The sequence below is a fragment of the Salmo trutta genome, unplaced genomic scaffold, assembly GCF_901001165.1.
Source record: "Salmo trutta unplaced genomic scaffold, fSalTru1.1, whole genome shotgun sequence".
Taxonomy (NCBI): Eukaryota; Metazoa; Chordata; class Actinopteri; order Salmoniformes; family Salmonidae; genus Salmo; species Salmo trutta.
The window spans coordinates 1683990-1700640 of NW_021823412.1; the positions used below are offsets into that span (position 1 = coordinate 1683990).

Sequence of the window (16651 nt, forward strand, 5' to 3'; positions counted from 1 at the left end):
CTGGTCAACCATTACCATGACAACAGACATTTCCCTGGTCAACTATTCCACAGACATTTTCCTGATCCACTATTTTCCTGATGAAGTCAGTCAAAACAGAGATGTCAGTGGAGTGGGTCTTTCTAAAACCAGACTGTAGTTTGGATAAAAGAGTATTCTTGCCAGTATATTCCTCTATCTGTTCATAAATTACTTTTTCCAGCATCTTAGACCGCTCACTCAAAATTGATACAGGTCTGTTTTGCTGCCCTTCTTGTGGATAGGGGTCACTCTAGCATTGGCCATATACCACAAACCCCCAGAAGGGCATTATTGATATTAGAAACTGGTTACCAACTAAATTAGAACAGTAAAAATATTCGTTTTTGTCAATCTGCATTCAGGGCTCAAACCACCCAGTTTATAATTTATAATAGATCACCTGTCTGAAAAGTACTACAAACTATGAGTTGCAGTAGCCTATTCAATTGGCCCAGCGTTGTCCAGGTTTGGCCGGTGTAGGCCTTCATTGTAAATAAGAACTTGTTTCTTTGGGATAGGTGGGACAGTAGCGTCCCACCTGGCCACCATCCGGTGAAATTGCAGAGCGCGAAATTCAAATTAAATTACTATAAATATTAAACTTTCATGAAATCACAAGTGCAACACATCAAAATAAAGCTTAACTTGTTGTTAAAAAAAAAACAGCCTGCAACTCTTTCTAACGACTGTTGACATCTAGTGGAAGTCCTAGGAACTGCAATCGGGCACGATTTCGCCCTTTTATAAAAGTGCCAGCCATTGAAATCAGTGGTAGGAGGATTTCTTTTGGGGGGAGGGGGATGGTTTGTCCTCGGCGTTTCGCCTGCCATTTCAGTTCTGTTTTACTCACAGACGTTATTTTAACAGTTTTAGAAACTTTAGAGTGTTTTCTATCCATATCTATCAATGCATATCCTAGCTTCTGGGCCTGAGTAGCATGCAGTTTACTTTGCGCATGCTTTTCATCCGGAAGTCAAAATATCGCCCCCTATCCCTAGTAGCTACTACTGTGTCTTGTTGTTGTTGATGAAGTAGTAGGCGACTGTTTCTCCTTTATATCTGGGGTCGTATGTGATGAAACTATTCCTACAATGTCTGGAACGCTACAAAACACCAGAAATAGTTGGTGTCTTTCGGTTGGCTGTGTAAGCACGAATGTGATTTCAGCATTTCTACCGTGTTGCATGATGGGAAAAATAGTCAGACAGCGATATAATATAATAAAACAAAGTGCATCGCTTTTCCACCGCTTTGTCCGCAACTGTATTAGTAAACGTTATTAGACCCTGGTCGATATGATGTGGTATTGTCAGTAGTAGAAGTGGTAACCGTTGGACAAACACCTTTGTCCTGGAATGAGTGCCCCTTTACCAACATGTACAACTCATACTTACCTGGCAAGGGAGACACCGTGATCAAGAAGGCAGTTCACCCAGGGCGAGGCTCAGCCATTGCACTCCGGCTGTGCTGACCCCTGCGAATTTCCCAAATGTGGAAATCTCGATTGCATAATTTCTGGTAGTGGGGGACTGCGTTCGCGCTCTCCCCTGATCTTGATGTTAAAAATAATGTATAAACTGGTATTCCGAGTTATAACTCTTTTGACAAAGAGATTTATCATCATTTACATTTTCTTCCTTATCAGATGAATGGTTATAGAATGTAGGATATATTTAAAAGCCAACTAAGGCCTCAGAGATACATTTTGTCTTCTGATAACCACAATGTGTGTGATCTGTTATTGTAGCACTGGTGATTATTTATGCCTGTCATGTCCTGATTATGTCAAGGAAAAGGCCTACTTGTGAATGGATCATTTTGCGCCCTCAGATGTAATCTGGATTGAGGTGTTTTATTCGCTAGATAATTAAGTCATTTATATGACCGTTTGTAATTTAAGACCACAATAAACAGGCTGCCTCACATACGGTCGTGATTGGGAGTCCCATATCATCTGAAATGGAATCGGTCTATATCACCAAGGCTCATCAACGTTGTATATTGTATCCATTACCATTCCACAGACATTTCCCTGGTCAGCTATTACCATGACAACAGACATTTCCCTGGTCAACCGTTACCACGACAACAGCCATTTCCCTGGTCAACCATTACCATGACAACAGACATTTCCCTGGTCAACCATTACCATGACAACAGACATTTCCCTGGTCAACCATTAACATTCCACAGACATTTCCCTGGTCAACCATTACCATGACAACAGACATTTCCCTGGTCAACTATTCCACAGACATTTTCCTGATCCACTTATTTCCTGATGAAGTCAGTCAAAACAGAGATGTCAGTGGAGTGGGTCTTTCTAAAACCAGACTGTAGTTTGGATAAAAGAGTATTCTTGCCAGTATATTCCTCTATCTGTTCATAAATTACTTTTTCCAGCATCTTAGACCGCTCACTCAAAATTGATACAGGTCTGTTTTGCTGCCCTTCTTGTGGATAGGGGTCACTCTAGCATTGGCCATATACCACAAACCCCCAGAAGGGCATTATTGATATTAGAAACTGGTTACCAACTAAATTAGAACAGTAAAAATATTCGTTTTTGTCAATCTGCATTCAGGGCTCAAACCACCCAGTTTATAATTTATAATAGATCACCTGTCTGAAAAGTACTACAAACTATGAGTTGCAGTAGCCTATTCAATTGGCCCAGCGTTGTCCAGGTTTGGCCGGTGTAGGCCTTCATTGTAAATAAGAACTTGTTTCTTTGGGATAGGTGGGACAGTAGCGTCCCACCTGGCCACCATCCGGTGAAATTGCAGAGCGCGAAATTCAAATTAAATTACTATAAATATTAAACTTTCATGAAATCACAAGTGCAACACATCAAAATAAAGCTTAACTTGTTGTTAAAAAAAAACAGCCTGCAACTCTTTCTAACGACTGTTGACATCTAGTGGAAGTCCTAGGAACTGCAATCGGGCACGATTTCGCCCTTTTATAAAAGTGCCAGCCATTGAAATCAGTGGTAGGAGGATTTCTTTTGGGGGGAGGGGGATGGTTTGTCCTCGGCGTTTCGCCTGCCATTTCAGTTCGGTTTTACTCACAGACGTTATTTTAACAGTTTTAGAAACTTTAGAGTGTTTTCTATCCATATCTATCAATGCAAATCCTAGCTTCTGGGCCTGAGTAGCATGCAGTTTACTTTGCGCATGCTTTTCATCCGGAAGTCAAAATATCGCCCCCTATCCCTAGTAGCTACTACTGTGTCTTGTTGTTGTTGATGAAGTAGTAGGCGACTGTTTCTCCTTTATATCTGGGGTCGTATGTGATGAAACTATTCCTACAATGTCTGGAACTCTACAAAACACCAGAAATAGTTGGTGTCTTTCGGTTGGCTGTGTAAGCACGAATGTGATTTCAGCATTTCTACCGTGTTGCATGATGGGAAAAATAGTCAGACAGCGATATAATATAATAAAACAAAGTGCATCGCTTTTCCACCGCTTTGTCCGCAACTGTATTAGTAAACGTTATTAGACCCTGGTCGATATGATGTGGTATTGTCAGTAGTAGAAGTGGTAACCGTTAGACAAACACCTTTGTCCTGGAATGAGTGCCCCTCTACCAATGTGTACAACTCATACTTACCTGGCAAGGGAGACACCGTGATCAAGAAGGTGGTTCACCCAGGGCGAGGCTCAGCCATTGCACTCCGGCTGTGCTGACCCCTGCGAATTTCCCAAATGTGGAAATCTCGATTGCATAATTTCTGGTAGTGGGGGACTTCGTTCGCGCTCTCCCCTGATCTTGATGTTAAAAATAATGTATAAGCTGGTATTCCGAGTTATAACTCTTTTGACAAAGAGATTTATCATCATTTACATTTTCTTCCTTATCAGATGAATGGTTATAGAATGTAGGATATATTTAAAAGCCAACTAAGGCCTCAGAGATACATTTTGTCTTCTGATAACCACAATGTGTGTGATCTGTTATTGTAGCACTGGTGATTATTTATGCCTGTCATGTCCTGATTATGTCAAGGAAAAGGCCTACTTGTGAATGGATCATTTTGCGCCCTCAGATGTAATCTGGATTGAGGTGTTTTATTCGCTAGATAATTAAGTCATTTATATGACCGTTTGTAATTTAAGACCACAATAAACAGGCTGCCTCACATACGGTCGTGATTGGGAGTCCCATATCATCTGAAATGGAATCGGTCTATATCACCAAGGCTCATCAACTTTGTATATTGTATCCATTACCATTCCACAGACATTTCCCTGGTCAGCTATTACCATGACAACAGACATTTCCCTGGTCAACCGTTACCACGACAACAGCCATTTCCCTGGTCAACCATTACCATGACAACAGACATTTCCCTGGTCAACCATTACCATGACAACAGACATTTCCCTGGTCAACCATTAACATTCCACAGACATTTCCCTGGTCAACCATTACCATGACAACAGACATTTCCCTGGTCAACTATTCCACAGACATTTTCCTGATCCACTTTATCCTGATGAAGTCAGTCAAAACAGAGATGTCAGTGGAGTGGGTCTTTCTAAAACCAGACTGTAGTTTGGATAAAAGAGTATTCTTGCCAGTATATTCCTCTATCTGTTCATAAATTACTTTTTCCAGCATCTTAGACCGCTCACTCAAAATTGATACAGGTCTGTTTTGCTGCCCTTCTTGTGGATAGGGGTCACTCTAGCATTGGCCATATACCACAAACCCCCAGAAGGGCATTATTGATATTAGAAACTGGTTACCAACTAAATTATAACAGTAAAAATATTCGTTTTTGTCAATCTGCATTCAGGGCTCAAACCACCCAGTTTATAATTTATAATAGGTCACCTGTCTGAAAAGTACTACAAACTATGAGTTGCAGTAGCCTATTCAATTGGCCCAGCGTTGTCCAGGTTTGGCCGGTGTAGGCCTTCATTGTAAATAAGAACTTGTTTCTTTGGGATAGGTGGGACAGTAGCGTCCCACCTGGCCACCATCCGGTGAAATTGCAGAGCGCGAAATTCAAATTAAATTACTATAAATATTAAACTTTCATGAAATCACAAGTGCAACACATCAAAATAAAGCTTAACTTGTTGTTAAAAAAAAAACAGCCTGCAACTCTTTCTAACGACTGTTGACATCTAGTGGAAGTCCTAGGAACTGCAATCGGGCACGATTTCGCCCTTTTATAAAAGTGCCAGCCATTGAAATCAGTGGTAGGAGGATTTCTTTTGGGGGGAGGGGGATGGTTTGTCCTCGGCGTTTCGCCTGCCATTTCAGTTCGGTTTTACTCACAGACGTTATTTTAACAGTTTTAGAAACTTTAGAGTGTTTTCTATCCATATCTATCAATGCAAATCCTAGCTTCTGGGCCTGAGTAGCATGCAGTTTACTTTGCGCATGCTTTTCATCCGGAAGTCAAAATATCGCCCCCTATCCCTAGTAGCTACTACTGTGTCTTGTTGTTGTTGATGAAGTAGTAGGCGACTGTTTCTCCTTTATATCTGGGGTCGTATGTGATGAAACTATTCCTACAATGTCTGGAACTCTACAAAACACCAGAAATAGTTGGTGTCTTTCGGTTGGCTGTGTAAGCACGAATGTGATTTCAGCATTTCTACCGTGTTGCATGATGGGAAAAATAGTCAGACAGCGATATAATATAATAAAACAAAGTGCATCGCATTTCCACCGCTTTGTCCGCAACTGTATTAGTAAACGTTATTAGACCCTGGTCGATATGATGTGGTATTGTCAGTAGTAGAAGTGGTAACCGTTAGACAAACACCTTTGTCCTGGAATGAGTGCCCCTCTACCAATGTGTACAACTCATACTTACCTGGCAAGGGAGACACCGTGATCAAGAAGGCGGTTCACCCAGGGCGAGGCTCAGCCATTGCACTCCGGCTGTGCTGACCCCTGCGAATTTCCCAAATGTGGAAATCTCGATTGCATAATTTCTGGTAGTGGGGGACTGCGTTCGCGCTCTCCCCTGATCTTGATGTTAAAAATAATGTATAAACTGGTATTCCGAGTTATAACTCTTTTGACAAAGAGATTTATCATCATTTACATTTTCTTCCTTTTCAGATGAATGGTTATAGAATGTAGGATATATTTAAAAGCCAACTAAGGCCTCAGAGATACATTTTGTCTTCTGATAACCACAATGTGTGTGATCTGTTATTGTAGCACTGGTGATTATTTATGCCTGTCATGTCCTGATTATGTCAAGGAAAAGGCCTACTTGTGAATGGATCATTTTGCGCCCTCAGATGTAATCTGGATTGAGGTGTTTTATTCGCTAGATAATTAAGTCATTTATATGACCGTTTGTAATTTAAGACCACAATAAACAGGCTGCCTCACATACGGTCGTGATTGGGAGTCCCATATCATCTGAAATGGAATCGGTCTATATCACCAAGGCTCATCAACTTTGTATATTGTATCCATTACCATTCCACAGACATTTCCCTGGTCAGCTATTACCATGACAACAGACATTTCCCTGGTCAACCGTTACCACGACAACAGCCATTTCCCTGGTCAACCATTACCATGACAACAGACATTTCCCTGGTCAACCATTACCATGACAACAGACATTTCCCTGGTCAACCATTAACATTCCACAGACATTTCCCTGGTCAACCATTACCATGACAACAGACATTTCCCTGGTCAACTATTCCACAGACATTTTCCTGATCCACTTATTTCCTGATGAAGTCAGTCAAAACAGAGATGTCAGTGGAGTGGGTCTTTCTAAAACCAGACTGTAGTTTGGATAAAAGAGTATTCTTGCGAGTATATTCCTCTATCTGTTCATAAATTACTTTTTCCAGCATCTTAGACCGCTCACTCAAAATTGATACAGGTCTGTTTTGCTGCCCTTCTTGTGGATAGGGGTCACTCTAGCATTGGCCATATACCACAAACCCCCAGAAGGGCATTATTGATATTAGAAACTGGTTACCAACTAAATTATAACAGTAAAAATATTCGTTTTTGTCAATCTGCATTCAGGGCTCAAACCACCCAGTTTATAATTTATAATAGATCACCTGTCTGAAAAGTACTACAAACTATGAGTTGCAGTAGCCTATTCAATTGGCCCAGCGTTGTCCAGGTTTGGCCGGTGTAGGCCTTCATTGTAAATAAGAACTTGTTTCTTTGGGATAGGTGGGACAGTAGCGTCCCACCTGGCCACCATCCGGTGAAATTGCAGAGCGCGAAATTCAAATTAAATTACTATAAATATTAAACTTTCATGAAATCACAAGTGCAACACATCAAAATAAAGCTTAACTTGTTGTTCAAAAAAAACCAGCCTGCAACTCTTTCTAACGACTGTTGACATCTAGTGGAAGTCCTAGGAACTGCAATCGGGCACGATTTCGCCCTTTTATAAAAGTGCCAGCCATTGAAATCAGTGGTAGGAGGATTTCTTTTGGGGGGAGGGGGATGGTTTGTCCTCGGCGTTTCGCCTGCCATTTCAGTTCGGTTTTACTCACAGACGTTATTTTAACAGTTTTAGAAACTTTAGAGTGTTTTCTATCCATATCTATCAATGCAAATCCTAGCTTCTGGGCCTGAGTAGCATGCAGTTTACTTTGCGCATGCTTTTCATCCGGAAGTCAAAATATCGCCCCCTATCCCTAGTAGCTACTACTGTGTCTTGTTGTTGTTGATGAAGTAGTAGGCGACTGTTTCTCCTTTATATCTGGGGTCGTATGTGATGAAACTATTCCTACAATGTCTGGAACTCTACAAAACACCAGAAATAGTTGGTGTCTTTCGGTTGGCTGTGTAAGCACGAATGTGATTTCAGCATTTCTACCGTGTTGCATGATGGGAAAAATAGTCAGACAGCGATATAATATAATAAAACAAAGTGCATCGCATTTCCACCGCTTTGTCCGCAACTGTATTAGTAAACGTTATTAGACCCTGGTCGATATGATGTGGTATTGTCAGTAGTAGAAGTGGTAACCGTTAGACAAACACCTTTGTCCTGGAATGAGTGCCCCTCTACCAATGTGTACAACTCATACTTACCTGGCAAGGGAGACACCGTGATCAAGAAGGCGGTTCACCCAGGGCGAGGCTCAGCCATTGCACTCCGGCTGTGCTGACCCCTGCGAATTTCCCAAATGTGGAAATCTCGATTGCATAATTTCTGGTAGTGGGGGACTGCGTTCGCGCTCTCCCCTGATCTTGATGTTAAAAATAATGTATAAACTGGTATTCCGAGTTATAACTCTTTTGACAAAGAGATTTATCATCATTTACATTTTCTTCCTTTTCAGATGAATGGTTATAGAATGTAGGATATATTTAAAAGCCAACTAAGGCCTCAGAGATACATTTTGTCTTCTGATAACCACAATGTGTGTGATCTGTTATTGTAGCACTGGTGATTATTTATGCCTGTCATGTCCTGATTATGTCAAGGAAAAGGCCTACTTGTGAATGGATCATTTTGCGCCCTCAGATGTAATCTGGATTGAGGTGTTTTATTCGCTAGATAATTAAGTCATTTATATGACCGTTTGTAATTTAAGACCACAATAAACAGGCTGCCTCACATACGGTCGTGATTGGGAGTCCCATATCATCTGAAATGGAATCGGTCTATATCACCAAGGCTCATCAACTTTGTATATTGTATCCATTACCATTCCACAGACATTTCCCTGGTCAGCTATTACCATGACAACAGACATTTCCCTGGTCAACCGTTACCACGACAACAGCCATTTCCCTGGTCAACCATTACCATGACAACAGACATTTCCCTGGTCAACCATTACCATGACAACAGACATTTCCCTGGTCAACCATTAACATTCCACAGACATTTCCCTGGTCAACCATTACCATGACAACAGACATTTCCCTGGTCAACTATTCCACAGACATTTTCCTGATCCACTATTTCCTGATGAAGTCAGTCAAAACAGAGATGTCAGTGGAGTGGGTCTTTCTAAAACCAGACTGTAGTTTGGATAAAAGAGTATTCTTGCGAGTATATTCCTCTATCTGTTCATAAATTACTTTTTCCAGCATCTTAGACCGCTCACTCAAAATTGATACAGGTCTGTTTTGCTGCCCTTCTTGTGGATAGGGGTCACTCTAGCATTGGCCATATACCACAAACCCCCAGAAGGGCATTATTGATATTAGAAACTGGTTACCAACTAAATTATAACAGTAAAAATATTCGTTTTTGTCAATCTGCATTCAGGGCTCAAACCACCCAGTTTATAATTTATAATAGGTCACCTGTCTGAAAAGTACTACAAACTATGAGTTGCAGTAGCCTATTCAATTGGCCCAGCGTTGTCCAGGTTTGGCCGGTGTAGGCCTTCATTGTAAATAAGAACTTGTTTCTTTGGGATAGGTGGGACAGTAGCGTCCCACCTGGCCACCATCCGGTGAAATTGCAGAGCGCGAAATTCAAATTAAATTACTATAAATATTAAACTTTCATGAAATCACAAGTGCAACACATCAAAATAAAGCTTAACTTGTTGTTAAAAAAAAAACAGCCTGCAACTCTTTCTAACGACTGTTGACATCTAGTGGAAGTCCTAGGAACTGCAATCGGGCACGATTTCGCCCTTTTATAAAAGTGCCAGCCATTGAAATCAGTGGTAGGAGGATTTCTTTTGGGGGGAGGGGGATGGTTTGTCCTCGGCGTTTCGCCTGCCATTTCAGTTCGGTTTTACTCACAGACGTTATTTTAACAGTTTTAGAAACTTTAGAGTGTTTTCTATCCATATCTATCAATGCAAATCCTAGCTTCTGGGCCTGAGTAGCATGCAGTTTACTTTGCGCATGCTTTTCATCCGGAAGTCAAAATATCGCCCCCTATCCCTAGTAGCTACTACTGTGTCTTGTTGTTGTTGATGAAGTAGTAGGCGACTGTTTCTCCTTTATATCTGGGGTCGTATGTGATGAAACTATTCCTACAATGTCTGGAACTCTACAAAACACCAGAAATAGTTGGTGTCTTTCGGTTGGCTGTGTAAGCACGAATGTGATTTCAGCATTTCTACCGTGTTGCATGATGGGAAAAATAGTCAGACAGCGATATAATATAATAAAACAAAGTGCATCGCTTTTCCACCGCTTTGTCCGCAACTGTATTAGTAAACGTTATTAGACCCTGGTCGATATGATGTGGTATTGTCAGTAGTAGAAGTGGTAACCGTTAGACAAACACCTTTGTCCTGGAATGAGTGCCCCTCTACCAATGTGTACAACTCATACTTACCTGGCAAGGGAGACACCGTGATCAAGAAGGCGGTTCACCCAGGGCGAGGCTCAGCCATTGCACTCCGGCTGTGCTGACCCCTGCGAATTTCCCAAATGTGGAAATCTCGATTGCATAATTTCTGGTAGTGGGGGACTGCGTTCGCGCTCTCCCCTGATCTTGATGTTAAAAATAATGTATAAACTGGTATTCCGAGTTATAACTCTTTTGACAAAGAGATTTATCATCATTTACATTTTCTTCCTTTTCAGATGAATGGTTATAGAATGTAGGATATATTTAAAAGCCAACTAAGGCCTCAGAGATACATTTTGTCTTCTGATAACCACAATGTGTGTGATCTGTTATTGTAGCACTGGTGATTATTTATGCCTGTCATGTCCTGATTATGTCAAGGAAAAGGCCTACTTGTGAATGGATCATTTTGCGCCCTCAGATGTAATCTGGATTGAGGTGTTTTATTCGCTAGATAATTAAGTCATTTATATGACCGTTTGTAATTTAAGACCACAATAAACAGGCTGCCTCACATACGGTCGTGATTGGGAGTCCCATATCATCTGAAATGGAATCGGTCTATATCACCAAGGCTCATCAACTTTGTATATTGTATCCATTACCATTCCACAGACATTTCCCTGGTCAGCTATTACCATGACAACAGACATTTCCCTGGTCAACCGTTACCACGACAACAGCCATTTCCCTGGTCAACCATTACCATGACAACAGACATTTCCCTGGTCAACCATTACCATGACAACAGACATTTCCCTGGTCAACCATTAACATTCCACAGACATTTCCCTGGTCAACCATTACCATGACAACAGACATTTCCCTGGTCAACTATTCCACAGACATTTTCCTGATCCACTATTTTCCTGATGAAGTCAGTCAAAACAGAGATGTCAGTGGAGTGGGTCTTTCTAAAACCAGACTGTAGTTTGGATAAAAGAGTATTCTTGCGAGTATATTCCTCTATCTGTTCATAAATTACTTTTTCCAGCATCTTAGACCGCTCACTCAAAATTGATACAGGTCTGTTTTGCTGCCCTTCTTGTGGATAGGGGTCACTCTAGCATTGGCCATATACCACAAACCCCCAGAAGGGCATTATTGATATTAGAAACTGGTTACCAACTAAATTATAACAGTAAAAATATTCGTTTTTGTCAATCTGCATTCAGGGCTCAAACCACCCAGTTTATAATTTATAATAGGTCACCTGTCTGAAAAGTACTACAAACTATGAGTTGCAGTAGCCTATTCAATTGGCCCAGCGTTGTCCAGGTTTGGCCGGTGTAGGCCTTCATTGTAAATAAGAACTTGTTTCTTTGGGATAGGTGGGACAGTAGCGTCCCACCTGGCCACCATCCGGTGAAATTGCAGAGCGCGAAATTCAAATTAAATTACTATAAATATTAAACTTTCATGAAATCACAAGTGCAACACATCAAAATAAAGCTTAACTTGTTGTTCAAAAAAAAACAGCCTGCAACTCTTTCTAACGACTGTTGACATCTAGTGGAAGTCCTAGGAACTGCAATCGGGCACGATTTCGCCCTTTTATAAAAGTGCCAGCCATTGAAATCAGTGGTAGGAGGATTTCTTTTGGGGGGAGGGGGATGGTTTGTCCTCGGCGTTTCGCCTGCCATTTCAGTTCGGTTTTACTCACAGACGTTATTTTAACAGTTTTAGAAACTTTAGAGTGTTTTCTATCCATATCTATCAATGCAAATCCTAGCTTCTGGGCCTGAGTAGCATGCAGTTTACTTTGCGCATGCTTTTCATCCGGAAGTCAAAATATCGCCCCCTATCCCTAGTAGCTACTACTGTGTCTTGTTGTTGTTGATGAAGTAGTAGGCGACTGTTTCTCCTTTATATCTGGGGTCGTATGTGATGAAACTATTCCTACAATGTCTGGAACTCTACAAAACACCAGAAATAGTTGGTGTCTTTCGGTTGGCTGTGTAAGCACGAATGTGATTTCAGCATTTCTACCGTGTTGCATGATGGGAAAAATAGTCAGACAGCGATATAATATAATAAAACAAAGTGCATCGCTTTTCCACCGCTTTGTCCGCAACTGTATTAGTAAACGTTATTAGACCCTGGTCGATATGATGTGGTATTGTCAGTAGTAGAAGTGGTAACCGTTAGACAAACACCTTTGTCCTGGAATGAGTGCCCCTCTACCAATGTGTACAACTCATACTTACCTGGCAAGGGAGACACCGTGATCAAGAAGGTGGTTCACCCAGGGCGAGGCTCAGCCATTGCACTCCGGCTGTGCTGACCCCTGCGAATTTCCCAAATGTGGAAATCTCGATTGCATAATTTCTGGTAGTGGGGGACTGCGTTCGCGCTCTCCCCTGATCTTGATGTTAAAAATAATGTATAAACTGGTATTCCGAGTTATAACTCTTTTGACAAAGAGATTTATCATCATTTACATTTTCTTCCTTTTCAGATGAATGGTTATAGAATGTAGGATATATTTAAAAGCCAACTAAGGCCTCAGAGATACATTTTGTCTTCTGATAACCACAATGTGTGTGATCTGTTATTGTAGCACTGGTGATTATTTATGCCTGTCATGTCCTGATTATGTCAAGGAAAAGGCCTACTTGTGAATGGATCATTTTGCGCCATCAAATGTAATCTGGATTGAGGTGTTTTATTTGCTAGATAATTAAGTCATTTATATGACCGTTTGTAATTTAAGACCACAATAAACAGGCTGCCTCACATACGGTCGTGATTGGGAGTCCCATATCATCTGAAATGGAATCGGTCTATATCACCAAGGCTCATCAACTTTGTATATTGTATCCATTACCATTCCACAGACATTTCCCTGGTCAGCTATTACCATGACAACAGACATTTCCCTGGTCAACCGTTACCACGACAACAGCCATTTCCCTGGTCAACCATTACCATGGCAACAGACATTTCCCTGGTCAACCATTACCATGACAACAGACATTTCCCTGGTCAACCATTAACATTCCACAGACATTTCCCTGGTCAACCATTACCATGACAACAGACATTTCCCTGGTCAACTATTCCACAGACATTTTCCTGATCCACTTTATCCTGATGAAGTCAGTCAAAACAGAGATGTCAGTGGAGTGGGTCTTTCTAAAACCAGACTGTAGTTTGGATAAAAGAGTATTCTTGCCAGTATATTCCTCTATCTGTTCATAAATTACTTTTTCCAGCATCTTAGACCGCTCACTCAAAATTGATACAGGTCTGTTTTGCTGCCCTTCTTGTGGATAGGGATCACTCTAGCATTGGCCATATACCACAAACCCCCAGAAGGGCATTATTGATATTAGAAACTGGTTACCAACTAAATTATAACAGTAAAAATATTCGTTTTTGTCAATCTGCATTCAGGGCTCAAACCACCCAGTTTATAATTTATAATAGATCACCTGTCTGAAAAGTACTACAAACTATGAGTTGCAGTAGCCTATTCAATTGGCCCAGCGTTGTCCAGGTTTGGCCGGTGTAGGCCTTCATTGTAAATAAGAACTTGTTTCTTTGGGATAGGTGGGACAGTAGCGTCCCACCTGGCCACGATCCCGTGAAATTGCAGAGCGCGAAATTCAAATTAAATTACTATAAATATTAAACTTTCATGAAATCACAAGTGCAACACATCAAAATAAAGCTTAACTTGTTGTTCAAAAAAAACCAGCCTGCAACTCTTTCTAACGACTGTTGACATCTAGTGGAAGTCCTAGGAACTGCAATCGGGCACGATTTCGCCCTTTTATAAAAGTGCCAGCCATTGAAATCAGTGGTAGGAGGATTTCTTTTGGGGGGAGGGGGATGGTTTGTCCTCGGCGTTTCGCCTGCCATTTCAGTTCTGTTTTACTCACAGACGTTATTTTAACAGTTTTAGAAACTTTAGAGTGTTTTCTATCCATATCTATCAATGCAAATCCTAGCTTCTGGGCCTGAGTAGCATGCAGTTTACTTTGCGCATGCTTTTCATCCGGAAGTCAAAATATCGCCCCCTATCCCTAGTAGCTACTACTGTGTCTTGTTGTTGTTGATGAAGTAGTAGGCGACTGTTTCTCCTTTATATCTGGGGTCGTATGTGATGAAACTATTCCTACAATGTCTGGAACTCTACAAAACACCAGAAATAGTTGGTGTCTTTCGGTTGGCTGTGTAAGCACGAATGTGATTTCAGCATTTCTACCGTGTTGCATGATGGGAAAAATAGTCAGACAGCGATATAATATAATAAAACAAAGTGCATCGCATTTCCACCGCTTTGTCCGCAACTGTATTAGTAAACGTTATTAGACCCTGGTCGATATGATGTGGTATTGTCAGTAGTAGAAGTGGTAACCGTTAGACAAACACCTTTGTCCTGGAATGAGTGCCCCTCTACCAATGTGTACAACTCATACTTACCTGGCAAGGGAGACACCGTGATCAAGAAGGCGGTTCACCCAGGGCGAGGCTCAGCCATTGCACTCCGGCTGTGCTGACCCCTGCGAATTTCCCAAATGTGGAAATCTCGATTGCATAATTTCTGGTAGTGGGGGACTGCGTTCGCGCTCTCCCCTGATCTTGATGTTAAAAATAATGTATAAACTGGTATTCCGAGTTATAACTCTTTTGACAAAGAGATTTATCATCATTTACATTTTCTTCCTTTTCAGATGAATGGTTATAGAATGTAGGATATATTTAAAAGCCAACTAAGGCCTCAGAGATACATTTTGTCTTCTGATAACCACAATGTGTGTGATCTGTTATTGTAGCACTGGTGATTATTTATGCCTGTCATGTCCTGATTATGTCAAGGAAAAGGCCTACTTGTGAATGGATCATTTTGCGCCCTCAGATGTAATCTGGATTGAGGTGTTTTATTCGCTAGATAATTAAGTCATTTATATGACCGTTTGTAATTTAAGACCACAATAAACAGGCTGCCTCACATACGGTCGTGATTGGGAGTCCCATATCATCTGAAATGGAATCGGTCTATATCACCAAGGCTCATCAACTTTGTATATTGTATCCATTACCATTCCACAGACATTTCCCTGGTCAGCTATTACCATGACAACAGACATTTCCCTGGTCAACCGTTACCACGACAACAGCCATTTCCCTGGTCAACCATTACCATGACAACAGACATTTCCCTGGTCAACCATTACCATGACAACAGACATTTCCCTGGTCAACCATTAACATTCCACAGACATTTCCCTGGTCAACCATTACCATGACAACAGACATTTCCCTGGTCAACTATTCCACAGACATTTTCCTGATCCACTATTTCCTGATGAAGTCAGTCAAAACAGAGATGTCAGTGGAGTGGGTCTTTCTAAAACCAGACTGTAGTTTGGATAAAAGAGTATTCTTGCGAGTATATTCCTCTATCTGTTCATAAATTACTTTTTCCAGCATCTTAGACCGCTCACTCAAAATTGATACAGGTCTGTTTTGCTGCCCTTCTTGTGGATAGGGGTCACTCTAGCATTGGCCATATACCACAAACCCCCAGAAGGGCATTATTGATATTAGAAACTGGTTACCAACTAAATTATAACAGTAAAAATATTCGTTTTTGTCAATCTGCATTCAGGGCTCAAACCACCCAGTTTATAATTTATAATAGATCACCTGTCTGAAAAGTACTACAAACTATGAGTTGCAGTAGCCTATTCAATTGGCCCAGCGTTGTCCAGGTTTGGCCGGTGTAGGCCTTCATTGTAAATAAGAACTTGTTTCTTTGGGATAGGTGGGACAGTAGCGTCCCACCTGGCCACCATCCGGTGAAATTGCAGAGCGCGAAATTCAAATTAAATTACTATAAATATTAAACTTTCATGAAATCACAAGTGCAACACATCAAAATAAAGCTTAACTTGTTGTTCAAAAAAAAACAGCCTGCAACTCTTTCTAACGACTGTTGACATCTAGTGGAAGTCCTAGGAACTGCAATCGGGCACGATTTCGCCCTTTTATAAAAGTGCCAGCCATTGAAATCAGTGGTAGGAGGATTTCTTTTGGGGGGAGGGGGATGGTTTGTCCTCGGCGTTTCGCCTGCCATTTCAGTTCGGTTTTACTCACAGACGTTATTTTAACAGTTTTAGAAACTTTAGAGTGTTTTCTATCCATATCTATCAATGCAAATCCTAGCTTCTGGGCCTGAGTAGCATGCAGTTTACTTTGCGCATGCTTTTCATCCGGAAGTCAAAATATCGCCCCCTATCCCTAGTAGCTACTACTGTGTCTTGTTGTTGTTGATGAAGTAGTAGGCGACTGTTTCTCCTTTATATCTGGGGTCGTATGTGATGAAAC

General features: G+C 41.2%; 7 non-coding genes across 7 annotated transcripts; all 7 read left to right on the forward strand.

Moving 5' to 3' along the window:
- Window positions 1–1407: 1407 nt before the first annotated feature.
- LOC115190876 (U1 spliceosomal RNA) lies at window positions 1408–1571 on the forward strand. The gene has a single exon (XR_003877458.1). It is a non-coding gene; the product is annotated as a U1 spliceosomal RNA (small nuclear RNA).
- Window positions 1572–3628: 2057 nt separating this feature from the next.
- Window positions 3629–3792, forward strand: LOC115190877 (U1 spliceosomal RNA). Its single transcript, XR_003877459.1, has one exon. It is a non-coding gene; the product is annotated as a U1 spliceosomal RNA (small nuclear RNA).
- A 2057-nt stretch (window positions 3793–5849) lies between these two features.
- Window positions 5850–6013, forward strand: LOC115190855 (U1 spliceosomal RNA). Its single transcript, XR_003877438.1, has one exon. It is a non-coding gene; the product is annotated as a U1 spliceosomal RNA (small nuclear RNA).
- A 2058-nt stretch (window positions 6014–8071) lies between these two features.
- On the forward strand, window positions 8072–8235 carry LOC115190856 (U1 spliceosomal RNA). Its single transcript, XR_003877439.1, has one exon. It is a non-coding gene; the product is annotated as a U1 spliceosomal RNA (small nuclear RNA).
- Window positions 8236–10292: 2057 nt separating this feature from the next.
- On the forward strand, window positions 10293–10456 carry LOC115190857 (U1 spliceosomal RNA). The gene has a single exon (XR_003877440.1). It is a non-coding gene; the product is annotated as a U1 spliceosomal RNA (small nuclear RNA).
- A 2058-nt stretch (window positions 10457–12514) lies between these two features.
- On the forward strand, window positions 12515–12678 carry LOC115190870 (U1 spliceosomal RNA). The gene has a single exon (XR_003877453.1). It is a non-coding gene; the product is annotated as a U1 spliceosomal RNA (small nuclear RNA).
- A 2057-nt stretch (window positions 12679–14735) lies between these two features.
- LOC115190858 (U1 spliceosomal RNA) lies at window positions 14736–14899 on the forward strand. Its single transcript, XR_003877441.1, has one exon. It is a non-coding gene; the product is annotated as a U1 spliceosomal RNA (small nuclear RNA).
- Window positions 14900–16651: the final 1752 nt, after the last annotated feature.